Genomic DNA, 15,163 nt, shown 5'->3' on the forward strand with positions numbered 1-15,163 from the left:
GCAGTATTCAAGTACTTGTGAAATAGCACGTTTCAATATAGGCTCTGATTGGAAATCCAACACTCCCGCCGAGACTGAACAAAGATTCATTTGTATCCTTTGAACATGAAACCAAATCTCTATATCAACATTTATATAGTATAATTTTTTATACCTAGGAAGGCAAAAGTCTTTGTTAAACAGCAAAGTATTTATTTCACAACGTAAAATCTGTAGTTCTTTCATTTAGATTCAATAAAGCCTGGTGTGAATCATAACAAAGACTTCTGGTTTTAATTTCAGATGTTGTAATTGTATAGTCATTTCCGTAAAGACCCATTCACCTCATGCAAATGATGTATTTTCAATTATCCAAGAAAGAAAAAAAACCTTTTTAACACTTTAACGTAAACATACACATACAGTGTCAGATAAATATTTCAACACTTTATGTCTGAGAGTCACTGCATTAGACAAGAAAATTGTCACAAATTATAAGGTTCTATCTGACATTTTTGTAAAAATTGAGTCACTTACATATTCTTATTCTGTGACAACTTATTTACATTATGTGATGTTTTTGCTTTAAGTTGCTAAAAGTGTACATTTTGGGATTTTTTTAGAAAACAAAAAGGTTTTATTTACAAAGTCAAATGGAATGCAAAACCTTTGAAGCTCAATGGGCCTCATTTATCAATGTAATGCAGAAACGAGCACAGATCCGTGCGCAGAAATCGTCTTACGACAGGGTTTAAGTGCGATTCATCAAACATTCATATGCCGCCAATCGAATGATCGTACCTTGATAAATGCGGCGGATTAAATCGGTCATAATTTAAATATCACGCCCCTATAAATTCAGAGTGTAGACGCCTCGCCCCTAGATTTTGCGACATGGAGAAACATAATCCGGCAAAAAGAGGAACTTTTCCGATTTAGAAATGAAAGTTTAACCTTGAAAAGCGGATTCAAAGGAAGTAAAAAAAACAGTTTGGAAAGAGATGGCTATTGTCAACAGCGTTGGTGTAGTGAACCGAACTCCAGCTGAGGTTTGTATTTTTTTATTGGATATTTATGTTTTGTAAATATTTTATTTTATTTTATTGGTAACACTTTACAATAAGGTGCTATTTGTTAACAATTATTTAATGCATTAGCTAACATGAACTATCAACGAACAGTACTTCTACAGCATTAATTAAGATTAATTAATATTAATTTTAGAATTTACTAATACATTATTAAAATCAAAGGTTGTCACTTTTAACACTAGTTAATGCACCATGAACTAACATACATAACTGTATTGACATGACCTAACATTAACAAGGATGAATAAATGCTGAAAAACTAAATTGTTCATTGTTAGCTAATGCTAGCTAATGGATTTATTAATGTTAGTTAATATCACCTTATTGTAAAGTATTACCATGCATTTAAATTTAAACAAAATGAATCTGACTTCAGTCTTGAAAAACTTTGTTTAAATTACATTAATGTGTTTGATGTAATGTAGATTAATGTAGATATAATTTACTGAGAATTTTAGGCGCAATTATAGAATAATTTGTATATGTAAATGTTTTTATACAGTTTTCTTCATTTAGGTGAAGAAAAAATGGTCTGTGGCCTTGGAGACAGATGCATGTTTCTAAGCAGGATAAAGGTTTAAAATCTAATGCTGCTAATCTTGCATTTCAGGCTGCTTAAATCAAGCACACACAGTTTTATGTTTGTTTCTCTTTCAGATCTGTCAGAGGCAGGACCAGCGGTCTTCAGCCCCCACAAACGGGACTGGAACATGCCACACAAAGCAAGGCAACCTCGAGCTGTGACCCAGTGCGCGTGTTCCACCCCATCGAACATCGCAGATCGCACAAAAAAAAATCTGTTTTCTGTTTTCATCCAAATGCATATTTGTCGAAGAAGCTATCATCTTGCAAATAGGTAAACTTACCCATTGCTTGTAATTAAAATGTCAGTAGATTTAACAGTAAAATACCGTATAAATGCTACAGTATAAAACCGTATTTCATAAAACATGCGAAACCCGTAGAATTTACAGTAGAAAGCTGTAATTAGTTTTACGGAGTAAGACCGTACATTTAACAGGTAAAAAACATATGAAAATACGGTTTATTGGAGTAAAACATTACAGTACACTGTATTATTTGCCGTAAAAAAAGAACGTCTTAAAAATATTCTTATTACAAATAGGCTACATAAACATATCTGACTCCCCTGTGCAGTGTGCACTTAAACCAGTTTTAATGTGTTATAAAATCATCTTTTTCTGTGTAAAGTTGTAATATAATGACTTCTATACATTGTTTAGCTTAAATTGTCTGCCTAAACCCCCCAAAAAATTTCACCTTGACATTTGTCACTTTTGATAATTTAAATATTGTTTTTATGTAATTAGCAGTGCTTTTACATTTTTAGATTGTGTGAAACTAATTTTTTGTCTCTGAACTCAAGAATGTATTTTATGGTAAAGCAATCAACTCAACAAGCATTTAAAACATAACCGTTAAGCATCATCCAATCAAGATATACGTTGCGCCTTGGCTTCGTGAACAAAGGATGTGATTGGTTGAAAACTCATTGGCGCGGAGCACACAGTAACGTAAAGTTTGCGTTCCCGCGTTTCAACAGTGACGATTCTGATGAAGCACTGTCGGAGCTGAACTACAAATCAGTGGAAACATTGTGTGTGTGTATATATATATATATATTATATATATATGTGTATGGCATTGGGCATATTGGTAAGTTGGATTTAACGGTTTTAGCAGTGTGTGACTTTAAACACGAGTAGAATGTACACTGTTTTCACGGCGCATAAACATATTTAACTAGCCAGCGCATGTAGGCAGACTTGCAAGTCCTAAAGCGTGAGAGCTCTTGATCCGTGGAAATACTCTGTAAAATATATGTTTGTTAAATACTTTTGCTAAATAGAATCAAGCAGTGCATCGTTTTAAATACGAGTAAGTTAGCATGTAGGCTACACTGTTTAAACATGTCTGGCAGCGGATGTAGTAAAACTCGCAAGCTCTAGATGTCCTGCCCAGTTTGTGAAATATAATTTATGTGTTTGAAACCGTAGTAGAGTGTGTATTTATTCACGTAGTTTAAATGTTTAGCTGTCAGTTCTGTGTGATATCAGTGCAAATCCTTAGGTAGCATGTTTTACATAACAAACTTCACCTTAAACCACGGTGCGTGTTCAAGTGTGCATTTTTACCGTAAACAAAATAGAGTCACGTGTTGCTACTCCACATGCCCTTGCTGTCACAAAACTAGAAGTTTTGAGAGTACAGAAATGGTTGCTCAGAGGATGTGAAAGGCATGATTCTTCTACCTCTCTCCTGTTTTGATGAGAAAGAGGAGCTCCTCCATTATGTAGAAGAGACAAGCCTGGCAAAGGATGTGGAGTTAGAAAACCTGCCTGTGACGCCTTGCATTATTGTGTGTGTGGTAAGTGAACGTTTTGTTAATATACAGTAGAACCCTAAAGCTTTAATGATTAAATGTTTAACTATAAAGTTGAGTTTATAAGTTTACATGCCCCTTGCAGAGTATGCAAAATGATAGGGATTAAAGTGATAGTTCACCCACAAATGAAAATTCTGTCATCATTTACTCACCCTCTTATCATTTTAAACTAGAACACAAAAGAAGATATTAAAAAAAATGCTGGTAACCGAACAGCAGTGGCACCCATTCATTTCTATTGTATGGACACGAAACCAACACAAGTCAATGGGGGCCAGTTAACAACATTCTTCAAAATTGTGTTCTGCAGAAGAAAGTCATACAGGGTAAATGCTGAGACAATTTTAATTTTTGGTGAACTATCAATTTAAGAAATAAGATACAAATCATACAAATTGCAATTTTTAATTAGTTCTGCACAGAACAAACTGTTCCACATAATATATGTTTTTACATATATTCCACAACACAGATTAATAACTCGGTTTACACAAATCTAAACTTTAGAACTGGTTTATTTCTATTATTTCTAAAATCTATTTTGTGAAATGGTTATTTCAGGGCAGTACTAAATAAACTGCAATTTGTATAATATTCTTGCCATACTGTATATGTAAATACACAATAATCTTACGTTCATAAATTTATGTATATTGCATTGAAATGTATCTACAGGACCCTCCTGCTATGCTGCTGTCCGATTCATGCTAGCTGTGGACCGCAAGATTGTGAATGATGACATCACTTCTTTCATCTCTGCTGTTTGCCTAATGTTCTGCAGTTATTACTGCTCCAAAATTAACTACCCTACTGAACTGGCGTCAGTGCTTGAATTCCTGCAAAGGTATGTAAAGAGACTTAGGAGGGGAGATTCATTACGGTGTAGCTTAATTTACAGACTTATAAATGTTTTTTTTTTCTTTTCAAGGTGTTTTTTTCATCATCAATCCGGAGAAAGGGAATAAAGGAGGTGGAAAAGAAAAACAAAAAGCTACTCCCAGTCTTCACCCTAATCGCTGACCTTTCTGATCATGAATGGCGAGAGACTTTGTAAAGGTGGTCTGCAGACTGTTTCCAAGTTTATACTCGGGGTGAGAGACTTTGTAAAGGTGGCCTACAGACTGTTTCCAAGTTTTAATCTCTTAAAGGGTTATTTCAGGCTTGAATCAAATTTTCCCCATGTTTTACTTACCCTCAAGGCATCCTAAGTGAATGTAACTTTCTTCTTGAGGAATAATGGAGTCAGAGTAATAATACCACGTATCCTTTTACTTCCAAGCAGTAGAATGGGAGTGAATGGGGGGCAATTTTTTAAATCTCCAAAAAGTGCATCCATTGATCAAAGAGCGGCTCGACACGGCTCCGTGGTCTTAACAAAGGTCTTCTGAAGCGAATCCATGCGTTTGTTTAAGAGAAATATACATATTGACAACGCTATAAAGGATAATGTCCAACATCCGCTGCAGGCGAGCGAGAGGCTTGTTTCTCCGGCAAATGACGCAGAGTCTTCACCCTAAGTAAGTTCCTGTGACGAACACAGCATTTTTCGTTTTCGCCAATATAAACACCGCCTCTTCTGGGCGGGAGCTTTCGTCGCCATCATTTAACGGAAAAACAAGCCTCTCTTTCGCCTGCAGCGGCTGTTAGACATTATCCTTAATAGCGTTGTCAATATGCATATTTCTCTTAAACAAACGCATTGATTCGCTTCAGAAGACCTTTGTTAAGACCACGGAGCCGTGTCGAGCCGTTCTTCTTTCATCGATGGATGCACTTTTTGGAGCTTCAAAAAATCCCCCCCATTCACTCACATTCTGCCGCTTGGAAGTCAAAGAATACGTGGTATTATTACTTTGATTGCATTATTCTTCAAGAAGAAAGTCACATTCACTTAGGATGCCGTGAGGGTAAGTAAAACATGGGGAAATTTTGATTTTAAGCATGAAGTATCACTTTAAAGGGATAGTTCTCCCCAAAGTGAAAATTCTGTCATTTCCTCACTCTCAGGTTCTTCCAAACCTGTATACATTTTTTGTTCGGTTAAACAAAAAGGAAGCTATTTATAAGAATGTCAGTAACCAAACAGATCTTATCCCTCATTTACTGCCATAGTAGGGAAAAAAAATACTATGGGAGTCAATGGGGGATGAGATCTGTTTGGTAAATGACATTCTTACAAATAAATTCCTTGGTGTTTAGCAGAACAAAGAAATATATACAGTACAGGTTTGACATGACAAGAGAGTGAGTAAATGATGACAGAATTTTCATTTTTGGGTGAAGCATCACTTTAAATGTAGACTGGACTGAACGATTTTAATTAAACCACTGTATACCAGTTGAAACACGAGAACAGAAAAATGCACTAATATTTTGTCTTAAATGCCTGCCAGTCTTTATTAAAGATACTTGGGACCTCACTGATGTCTTTGTCTTTTATAGATTTTGATGGGTTTTGATGATTTGATTTAGGTTTGCAAATGTAAGATATTTATCAATTAGTTTAACAGTAATTTTAATAGTTTCTTAAAGGTTAAATCTGAATGTTTAGCAAATAATTATAGAGTTTAACTGTAATTATTACAACATAAACCTTTAAATTAGACAGTGCTGAACTGTAAAAAAGATGGTTATGAACCGTAATTAATACAATGTAAATCCTGGAATTTGACAGGTATAAACTGTTTTTATAACAGCATAAACAAGTAAATTAGACAGTTATGAACCGTAAAAAAGAAAATTATCAACTGTAAAATATACGGTACAGTGGGTGCAATCCCGTAAAACCAATAACGTTGCAACCGTACTTTTGACGGTAAAGTTCTGGCAACCACAGCTGCCGGTTTTTTACCGTAAAATTTACGGAATATTTTTTACAGTGTAGGTTTTTTAATGTTTTACATTTAATTGTGCATTTTAATTGGGGTAAATTATCAAGTAGCCTAAAAGATCATGAAAGTTTTTTTTACACCAAAGCACCCATTAACCTTGTAATTTCAAACAATTAAATGATCATATAATTAGGCTATAAAGGAAAATACTTTATTAATATAATGAAAATAAGAAATCGCATCGGAATCTAGTTTTACATTTGATATACTAAACGAAAAAAGACTAATCTTTCTATTTGTCATTATTTCTTTTCAGTTATCAATAGGGTAAAGCATACAGAGACATTCACCCTATCTCAAAACGGATCGTAGCAACCGCTCACGTCCATATTGATAAATGCCAAGTTTTGCGTGGAAACGACCGTACGCCCAGTTTTTCGCTCGTTTCGTAAATGAGGCCCACTATCTCAAAACAGAATGAATGCAGACAGAACGTTATAATTCCAAGGCAAAAATAGTGGCATCTGCAAACTTGGTTTGATATTTTGTTCACTACAGTATAAAATACAACAATATTCACAAACATAAGTGTGACGGAAATGGATAGTTCACCCCAAGATGAAAATTCTGTCATCATTTACTCACCCTCATGTAATGTCAAACCTGTGGCTTTCTTTCTTCTGCACAACTCAAAAGAAGAAATTTTAGAAGGGTGTACAACCATTTGACTTGCTTTGATTTTGTAGGGGACCAATGTTTTTTTTAACATTCTTCAAAATATTTTTTGTGTTTTGCAGAAGAAAGAAAGTCATACAGGTTTGAAATGACAAGAGGGTGAGGAAATAATGACAGAATCTAAATTTTTGGGGTGTTGAAAAACTTCTTGGGGTCGTACCATAAATAACCTGGCATTTATGTTGATGTTTACCCATAACATCAACAAACCCTTCAAAAATCTTGCCTTTTTATCAGACAGCATGTGCTAATTATACAGTCACTTCCCTGCAGTAGAAAGTGACTTATTTTCCAAAAGTCAATCGCCAACTCACTCCTGACATCTCCAAAAGAAGGAAAACTGTAATTTTGCTTTTGTTCTTAATTACCCACATCTGCAGTCACGCAGTTAAGACTGAATTACAAAAGAAAAGGAGTCACCCACCCGTACAAGAATCTATGTCTGTAAAATTAGAGACTGGCAGGTTCAACTGGGGTAGGGCGAGAGTTGGCGCAGGGTTTGCCAGGGTCAGGGTAGGTTTGCTGTGTTGAGAGTTGCTGAGGGCGGCTGGCATTAGGGTCACGGGCCTGCAGATAGCTGGGTAATGAAGCGTTCCACACAGCTGGTGCTTTCCCAGGCATCCCTGGAGTAACACCATTGAAAGAGGAAAGGTCAGCATTAGAAAGCAAAAAGAGCAAAAGACAGAAAGAGACATGGAAAAACAGTGCGAGAGAAGTGTGTGTGCGTGTGTGTGCGTGTGTGTGTTTGAAAGAAAGAGAAAGTTTAAAACTGTGGTTTAAGATAGAGCAAATGAATCTAATAAAAAAAGAAGGGCCTGGGAAAGAACAAATAATAAAGATGGATTTGAGGTCAAGTTAAATACACATTTCACAAGCTAAAAGTGCAGTCCAAAAAATGACTTCGAAATAAACTAAAAAGTATTAATATGAAATAGGAAGGAAGTGGGTGTACAGGCATGCAGAACAGAGCTCATCTCTTCTAGTACTGTACAGCTGTCATACAATGAGTAGTGAAGGCGAGTCGGAGAGAATCGATAACCTGAACGACCAATCGGTTCCAGGTACTTTATGATGTGACTGTAGTAATTATGACCTGATCAATAAAAGGGTTTGTTGTGTAGAATGGTGTGTTTTGAGGCGGTGTGATTGGTTTTTCCTGATCAGAAGGTTTTATGTATAGCCTACATTTTACCAGCATCTTGCTTTAAATGACAAATCGCTAATATCCTAATGCATGAGTTCAATTTATTATTCAGAGGGCCTGTGGGGCCTCTTATGATAAAACGTTCTGCAAATCTTCAGACGAAAAGCAAACATAAAAAAAGGCAGAAAAATAAACTAGGAGTGACAAAATACATTGCCCAGGTGGACTTTTTTCGCTGCTACTGTAATCGACTTCTTGGAAAGTTCATTTTTAACAAGTTAACAAAATTGACTAACGCTATGTTGCGGTTGTCAAAAAAACCGAGTTATGCATTTTAAATCCGTGAATGTTAAATCAACAGTGAGTTTCTTGAATATTTCATAAGACTACGAGCTGCTCTCTGGGTTTAGCCACAGAACGAGTTCATCCTCGCCGCTCCGTTTGATGATTCAGAAGAAAATGCAGTTCGCACTCGGTGTTCAAATATTTTAAATAATAGGAACTCGTAGGAGAAATCAGAAACAGGGATGAAACAGATTTCTCCCGTCTCTAAAAAAAATACTAAACTGACATTCGCTCAGTTGCCATGGGAATCACACGCACCTCTGATTGTGTCACTCGGGTCATCCAGACTCCCAAACTGCCCCACCTTGTCACAAGAAGCAATTTATCCATTCTGAGCTCTGAGGACAACTACTATTTTCTTTTGCTTGTTTGTATACTTGTATGTCAAAGGTGGATGTTGGGCACATGGTGTCAATGCTAATGGGTGAATACAAACAGTTGCGTCACATTTGCACACTATATTTCACCATAAAATGCTACATCATATACACAATCCGCTTTTAAACTGCCCTAATCTGTATTTAAAGGGGTCATATGACACGGCTAAAACTAATATTTTCGTCTGTTTTAGATGTAACGCAATGTGTATACACGATTTAAGGTTCAGAAACGCTGTATTTTCCACATACCGTGCATGTTTGTATCTCCTCTTTGCCCCGCCTCTCTGAAACACGCAGATTTTTTACAAAGCTCATGGCTCTGAAAAGCGAGGTGTGCTATGATTGGCCAGTTAACCAGTGCGTAGTGACTGGTCGAATACTGCAAGCGTGTGACGGAAATGTAACGCCTCTTACCATATTTGGAACATCAGGTTCCAAAGCAATTGTACTGACAGGTACGCCCACCGTGTACATTTGGGTGGTATTAGTCAAATCATACCACAAACTGACATAGATTTGTGGGGGTGTGGTTACACGAGACGTTTCAGGCAGGTCTGGGTGAGCATTCGCTTTTAGATAGAATGCATCTTTTGTTCCAACACTTTCATTTTTGCAATTTCACGTGTCTAATACATGCATGGGCAATTTATAACACACCAAAGACACAGAAAAACACGTATTCGCGCCATATGACCCCTTTAAATCACTGGTAAATTTGACAGTATTTACAGTGCAAACACGCCTTGTAAACAAGTAAAAACGGCTCATTATAGATACAAAACTCAAACTGTCTGATGCATGATGAAAAGCAGATTTAGTTTTAAGTGATGTTTATGGATTATTTGTTGATTAAATTATGGTAAAGAACATCATAAACAGGCATACAGTTAATCCAGACATGCAAATATTTGAAAAACCATAGACAAACATGAAGGGTGACCAATATTAAGTCTTATAGCACGAGAATATTTGTGGCAAAAGCCAACAAAACATAGTTTGGGTCAAAATGATCGATTTTTCTTTTATGCAAAAAATCGTTAGGATAAGATCATGTTCCATGAAGATATTTTGTAAATTTCCAGAAACCCGCCTACAAACCACACTCGCTACTGCCCGCTCTTTGGGAATTACCCACAAGTTTGGTATCTATGTAAAGCATAAAATTTCTCCTTTCAGGTTCATCTACTCTCCACAACATCATTACAGCAGTAATCCCATAGAGAGCGTTAAAACAAACTTGTTTCTTCTTAGCAACGGCCTGCTACAGCGTCTTTGATTAACAACTTTAAAGGCGAATTTCTCAATATTTAGATTTTTTGCACCCTAAGATTCCAGAGTTTTAAATAGTTGTATCTCCATAATATCCTATCCTAACAAACCATACATCAATGGAAAGTTTATTTATTCAGGTTTCAGATGATGTATAAATCACAATTTCGAAAAATGTACTCATAAAACTGTTTTTGTTGTCCAGGGTCACATTTTTGAAGAATAAAAACCCTAAAACATGGACATACAAGGTTTCTGCCCGACAGTGCAGAAAAAAAGGGCAGAGTTAAAATGGGATAAGATGGCAGGTGACACCTGTTAGGATTGAGTTGTGTTTGTTTGGGTGTGTTGGTTTCTTTTCTTTTGTGATAAGTTTTCTGAGTGGAGGCTGATTGGAGCGCACCTGATGCTCGTCATGGTGGTTATTTAAACCTGGTAGGAGAGTTTGTCGTTACCGGAGCAGTTTTGCCAGAGCCACGTTCAAACCTTGTGGTGTTATGTTTTGTTTTGTATTGTTTAGTTATATTCCTTATTGATTGAGATTTTCGATAGGTTGTTTGATTTATTTGATTAGTGTCGTGGTTATATGTTGTTGTAATAAATGTTATGTTTTTATGGATTCTGCTGCGTCGTCTCCCTTTATGTTACATCTTTGAGCCAGGTGTAACACACCACACAATAATCTGTTTAGTAAAGTCCATTCACTTTCTCTGAGTTCACCCCACCCATCACAGACTCCTCTAAACCAGCCCTCCCTTTCCATTCTCACTCCAGCAGTTCACAACGAAGGTCATTCTTTATGAATCGACTGAGAAAAGGCCTGTTTTTTATTCGTGCATAATTAAAACTCAGCCAGTGGACATTGGCAAAGCTGTTTCCTCATGATTCAATAAACAACAGAGATAAATCATCTCAACTTCACAGCAGCAGGAGGCAACGGACCACAATAACACAAAAAAACTTCAACGCACACATGCGGCGTATTACTGATGCCGCCAGATCACACATGGATGAAAGCAACCTGTGCACAACACAGAAATCAAACGAATGGAAACGTTGGGTCACTCCAAAGATTCTTGGTTGTTTCAACCCATGATTGGATAAAAGATGAGCAAACTCAACGGCTGGTTTAAATGAACCTAGAAAATGTCCATATTTAACTTTTTTCGAGTGTAAATTAAGAGAAACTTCTTGTTTGAGATGTCATGCAATGAGAGTGAGATGTGATTAGGGCTAATTCCCGTCTTAAAAAGGAGGCGCGTTAATTATCTGTGCCGATTTAGAACAATGCCAAGATCACCTCTCCGCTCTGGTGCCTCCCAACCCGCTACTGATGTCACTGCAGATTACTGGAGGTCTGCCACACAAGGTCTTTATAAATGAGTTCTCTACATTGCTAATATGTGAAATGCTTGTTTCTAATAGAAATTACAATGTTCATTTTACAAGTTATTATAATAACTACCGTAATTAGAAGCAGCTCCACAAATTAATTCCGTGATAAGTGGTTAATCAATATTACTCGGCCTTTACTTACATTATATCATGAATATGCTAATGTGCCACGTGACCAATTTGGCTATCAATACATGTTTTTGTTAAATTGAAGTGAATTATAGAGGACAGGGTTTTTTTTGCAGACGTTTCAGGGTACTTTATATTCCGTTCAACCACCTTCATTAAATTTTTAGCTCTGAAATTTCTAATCTATAAGGACGTGGCTCATTTGTTGCCCGATTAGATGAAATAAGGCCAGATAGGTGTGCTCGCAGAAATGCTAATCGCTAATTTAAACATGCAGCCTTTGGTATCACAGACGTATTTTCATCAGTACGAATACGGCTCCAAATCTGCACCGAGAATTCATTTCAAGCATTAGCACAGAAACGTCATGCCAATTAATTGCATTTATCAGCTGTTTTAATATCCATGCCAGAGCTGAAAAGACAAAGTGCGCAGACAAAGTCGTCGCCTCCTGCCATCAATCATGAGACGGTATTAACTTCCCCGCCCCCTCGATCTAAATAATTACCATTAAATTCCAACTTGTTGATTTTATTCCCACGGCCCATAAATCACTTGTACAAACTTTCTGAATCGCTCGTTCACATTCTTTGTTTTTCTTCTGGTTTTTAGTTTTTGTACCTTTTCCTTGCCCACCATCTTTCTTTATTTGCTTTCCGCTCGATCCTTTCAACTTCCTGCCTAATGCTGCTGCTATATTTTAAATCTACTTCAGACCATCGCACCGTAATTACACTTAGTCAATAAAAGTAAGTCATTACAAAATGAGATCTCGGGCTAAAAACCTCCCAATATCGATTGGTGTTTCAGCTTCTATTTGAAAGATGCCATATTAAAAAATGTGCAGTCACAGAAATAATTTCAGCCTTTAGGCTATGACAAACATACATATAAATACTGTATGTATTTACAGAATTTACACAGCTCTGAGAACACATAAAAAATATATATTTTTTATATATATTTTATATCTTGAAATATCAAGATATAAAAAAAACGTAACAGAAAGAAACATTGTGACATAATAAATGAGATCTGGCACAGATGTATTGACCCCTAGACTACCAAGATTAATCGTATTACAACCATGTACGAAGACAGATTTACACAATTTGCTACATGGTGACATGCTTTTAGTCATCAGTACATTTTTAAACACACATGCAGCATCCATTATACATTACACCGACTATAAGGTTCATGACATGTCTACAGACTGAACTCCAGCACTGGCAGACATTTTTGCTTATTACCTGCAGTCTGGGTGTGAAATAAACCCAAGCTCGTCCATTTTCCCTCCTCCCTTTTCAGGACCTGGCAACCTTTCCACGCTGCACCAGAATAAATTATTCCGAAATGGCCAAAGTTGACAACTCCGTAAAAAGAAGTGCTATGTTTTCTCTATTTCTCAACCTCGCTTTGTCCTGGCAAGACTAGAAGACTGTACATTGCTTTAACCAGTCACATCCGCCGAGAGTCACCAATCTCAGTCTGCTTAAACAGCCGTGACCCTGTCTGGCCAGGTGGCAGATGGGTGATGAGACAGAATCGGACCTACAGAACCTCTGTTGCGATGAGGCTTGGACTCTTCTCTTCAGGTATGTACTAGGTCTTTTGTCCTGCGAATGAAATGGGACAGGCTTTCAAGCCCGCTGGCAGTGCACAACGGACACTGGAAAGACACTTCCAGTACCAGCACACGCCTGCGGAAGCCGGCGCTTAATCCGCAGTGTGCTGACAAACTGGAAGGAAGTCGAGAATCCTGACATTCTCATTCCCTTCCGTTGGGAAGTGGATCCAATTGGATAATGACATTCGGGCCGTGAGAGCGTCTGTGATGATTCTCTCACACTACGGCACATCAGTTCTTGTTACCGACCAGGAGTCGAGGCAGATAGGACGGCTCTTGCTCGAAAAGTGAGGAGATTAGTCAGAAAAGTATCAAATGCAGTTGAGCCATATTCATTTAATGAGCCTGCAATGGGGAAAGTGCCGTCCAAAGGGGAACAAACTGATTTACACAAATCTACTGGAATTCATAACAACTGACCAAAAACTATAACGGAGAATAATGTAAATTGCGAACGTACGATAAGATATTATATTGCATGTCATTTCTAGACTTTTATATGCTTAATAACAGCTTTTCATTACCTTCACTCACACCACTAAAATCAAATCTGATGTAGATGATTAATAAATCAGATACACTGGAAACAGTAATGTCTCTGTTGATGTTTAATAGAGTAAACATGCTCTTAGCTTATGCATGGAGCTCATTTGTATGACACTACAGGTCAAGGCAAATTAAAAGTACGGACTACTCATTATCCTGCCGGCCCAAAAACAACCAACAGTAAAAGCCTGATTGCTCAAGTCCTGTATTTTAATTGCTTTGAAAGTACATCCTTGACAAAAGATACGTTGTTGAACAAATGTGTTTTTGGTCAAGGGAAAACAGGAGGCAAGACATCTTAAATGGCAAATTCTGCAAACTTCACAGCAGACAATGAGCAACACATGTACAGCCGCGGAAAAAGTGAAAGAGACCATTCCAAATTTTTATTTAATCAGCATTCCTAGATGTATTGTGGCCATTTCAGTCCAGTCTGTGTTGAATTTCAACAATATTAAACCTCAGGAGTGACAAAGTCATTCAAAAGCAATGTGAAAGACTGACAGAATGACAAGACACATGAAAACTGTAAAGAAAACAGTTTTAACTTTTCCTAAATACATGTACAAATAGTACTGTTGCATTGTTTATAAGTGCATATAAACCTGTTTTCTTTGTAGTATTTAAGGTCTGAAAAGCATTACAGAGCATCTTTTCTGTTATTTTAACCTGTTTTCCAGTTTTCATTTTCTGCAAATAAATGCAAATAGAAACAATATTTTGTATTTTTATTTTTTATTATTATCTTATTTTTATTTGAAATTTGGGAGAAATATTGTTAGTAGTTCACAGAATGAAACAAAACTATCATTTTACCTGTAGCTCAGTTGGTAGAGCACTGCATTTACAGGGCAAAGGTTGTGGGTTCGATTCCCAAGGAACACACCGATGAAAAATGTATACCTGGAATGCATAAAAGCGTCTGTCGAATGCATACAGTAAATGTAAAAAACGATACCTTTTAGTAACCACATAGCAGTGCCCTGGCAACCACAAGCACCACCCTTTCACTGTGGAAATAACTTGAAATAAATCAAAAGTAAAACTCTTTAAAATGCAATGCGCAAATTAAACATGATTTCAATGCGATAGTCAGGCTGCCATCCCGTCTGAAATGCTTAACCAGGCTTCACATAGTATTGAATGGGATAAAAAAGATCCTATGACAGTTTCTTTCACTTGGATCAAAATAAAACAAAGCTAAACTGCAGTTGCTTGAGTCCCTGAGGCAAATACTGACACACTAACCAAATTTTCAGCTAGCATTCACTCTCGCTCTGTT

At 36.8% G+C, this 15,163-nt stretch overlaps 1 long non-coding RNA gene across 1 annotated transcript; it reads left to right on the forward strand.

Moving 5' to 3' along the window:
• Positions 1-3,249: 3,249 nt before the first annotated feature.
• LOC130563846 (uncharacterized) lies at positions 3,250-6,361 on the forward strand. Its single transcript, XR_008964166.1, has 3 exons — positions 3,250-3,459; positions 4,153-4,321; positions 4,406-6,361. It is a non-coding gene; the product is annotated as an uncharacterized LOC130563846 (long non-coding RNA).
• The last annotated feature ends 8,802 nt before the right edge of the window (positions 6,362-15,163 follow it).

Source organism: Triplophysa rosa, linkage group LG13, assembly GCF_024868665.1.
Source record: "Triplophysa rosa linkage group LG13, Trosa_1v2, whole genome shotgun sequence".
In the NCBI taxonomy this organism is placed as follows: Eukaryota; Metazoa; Chordata; class Actinopteri; order Cypriniformes; family Nemacheilidae; genus Triplophysa; species Triplophysa rosa.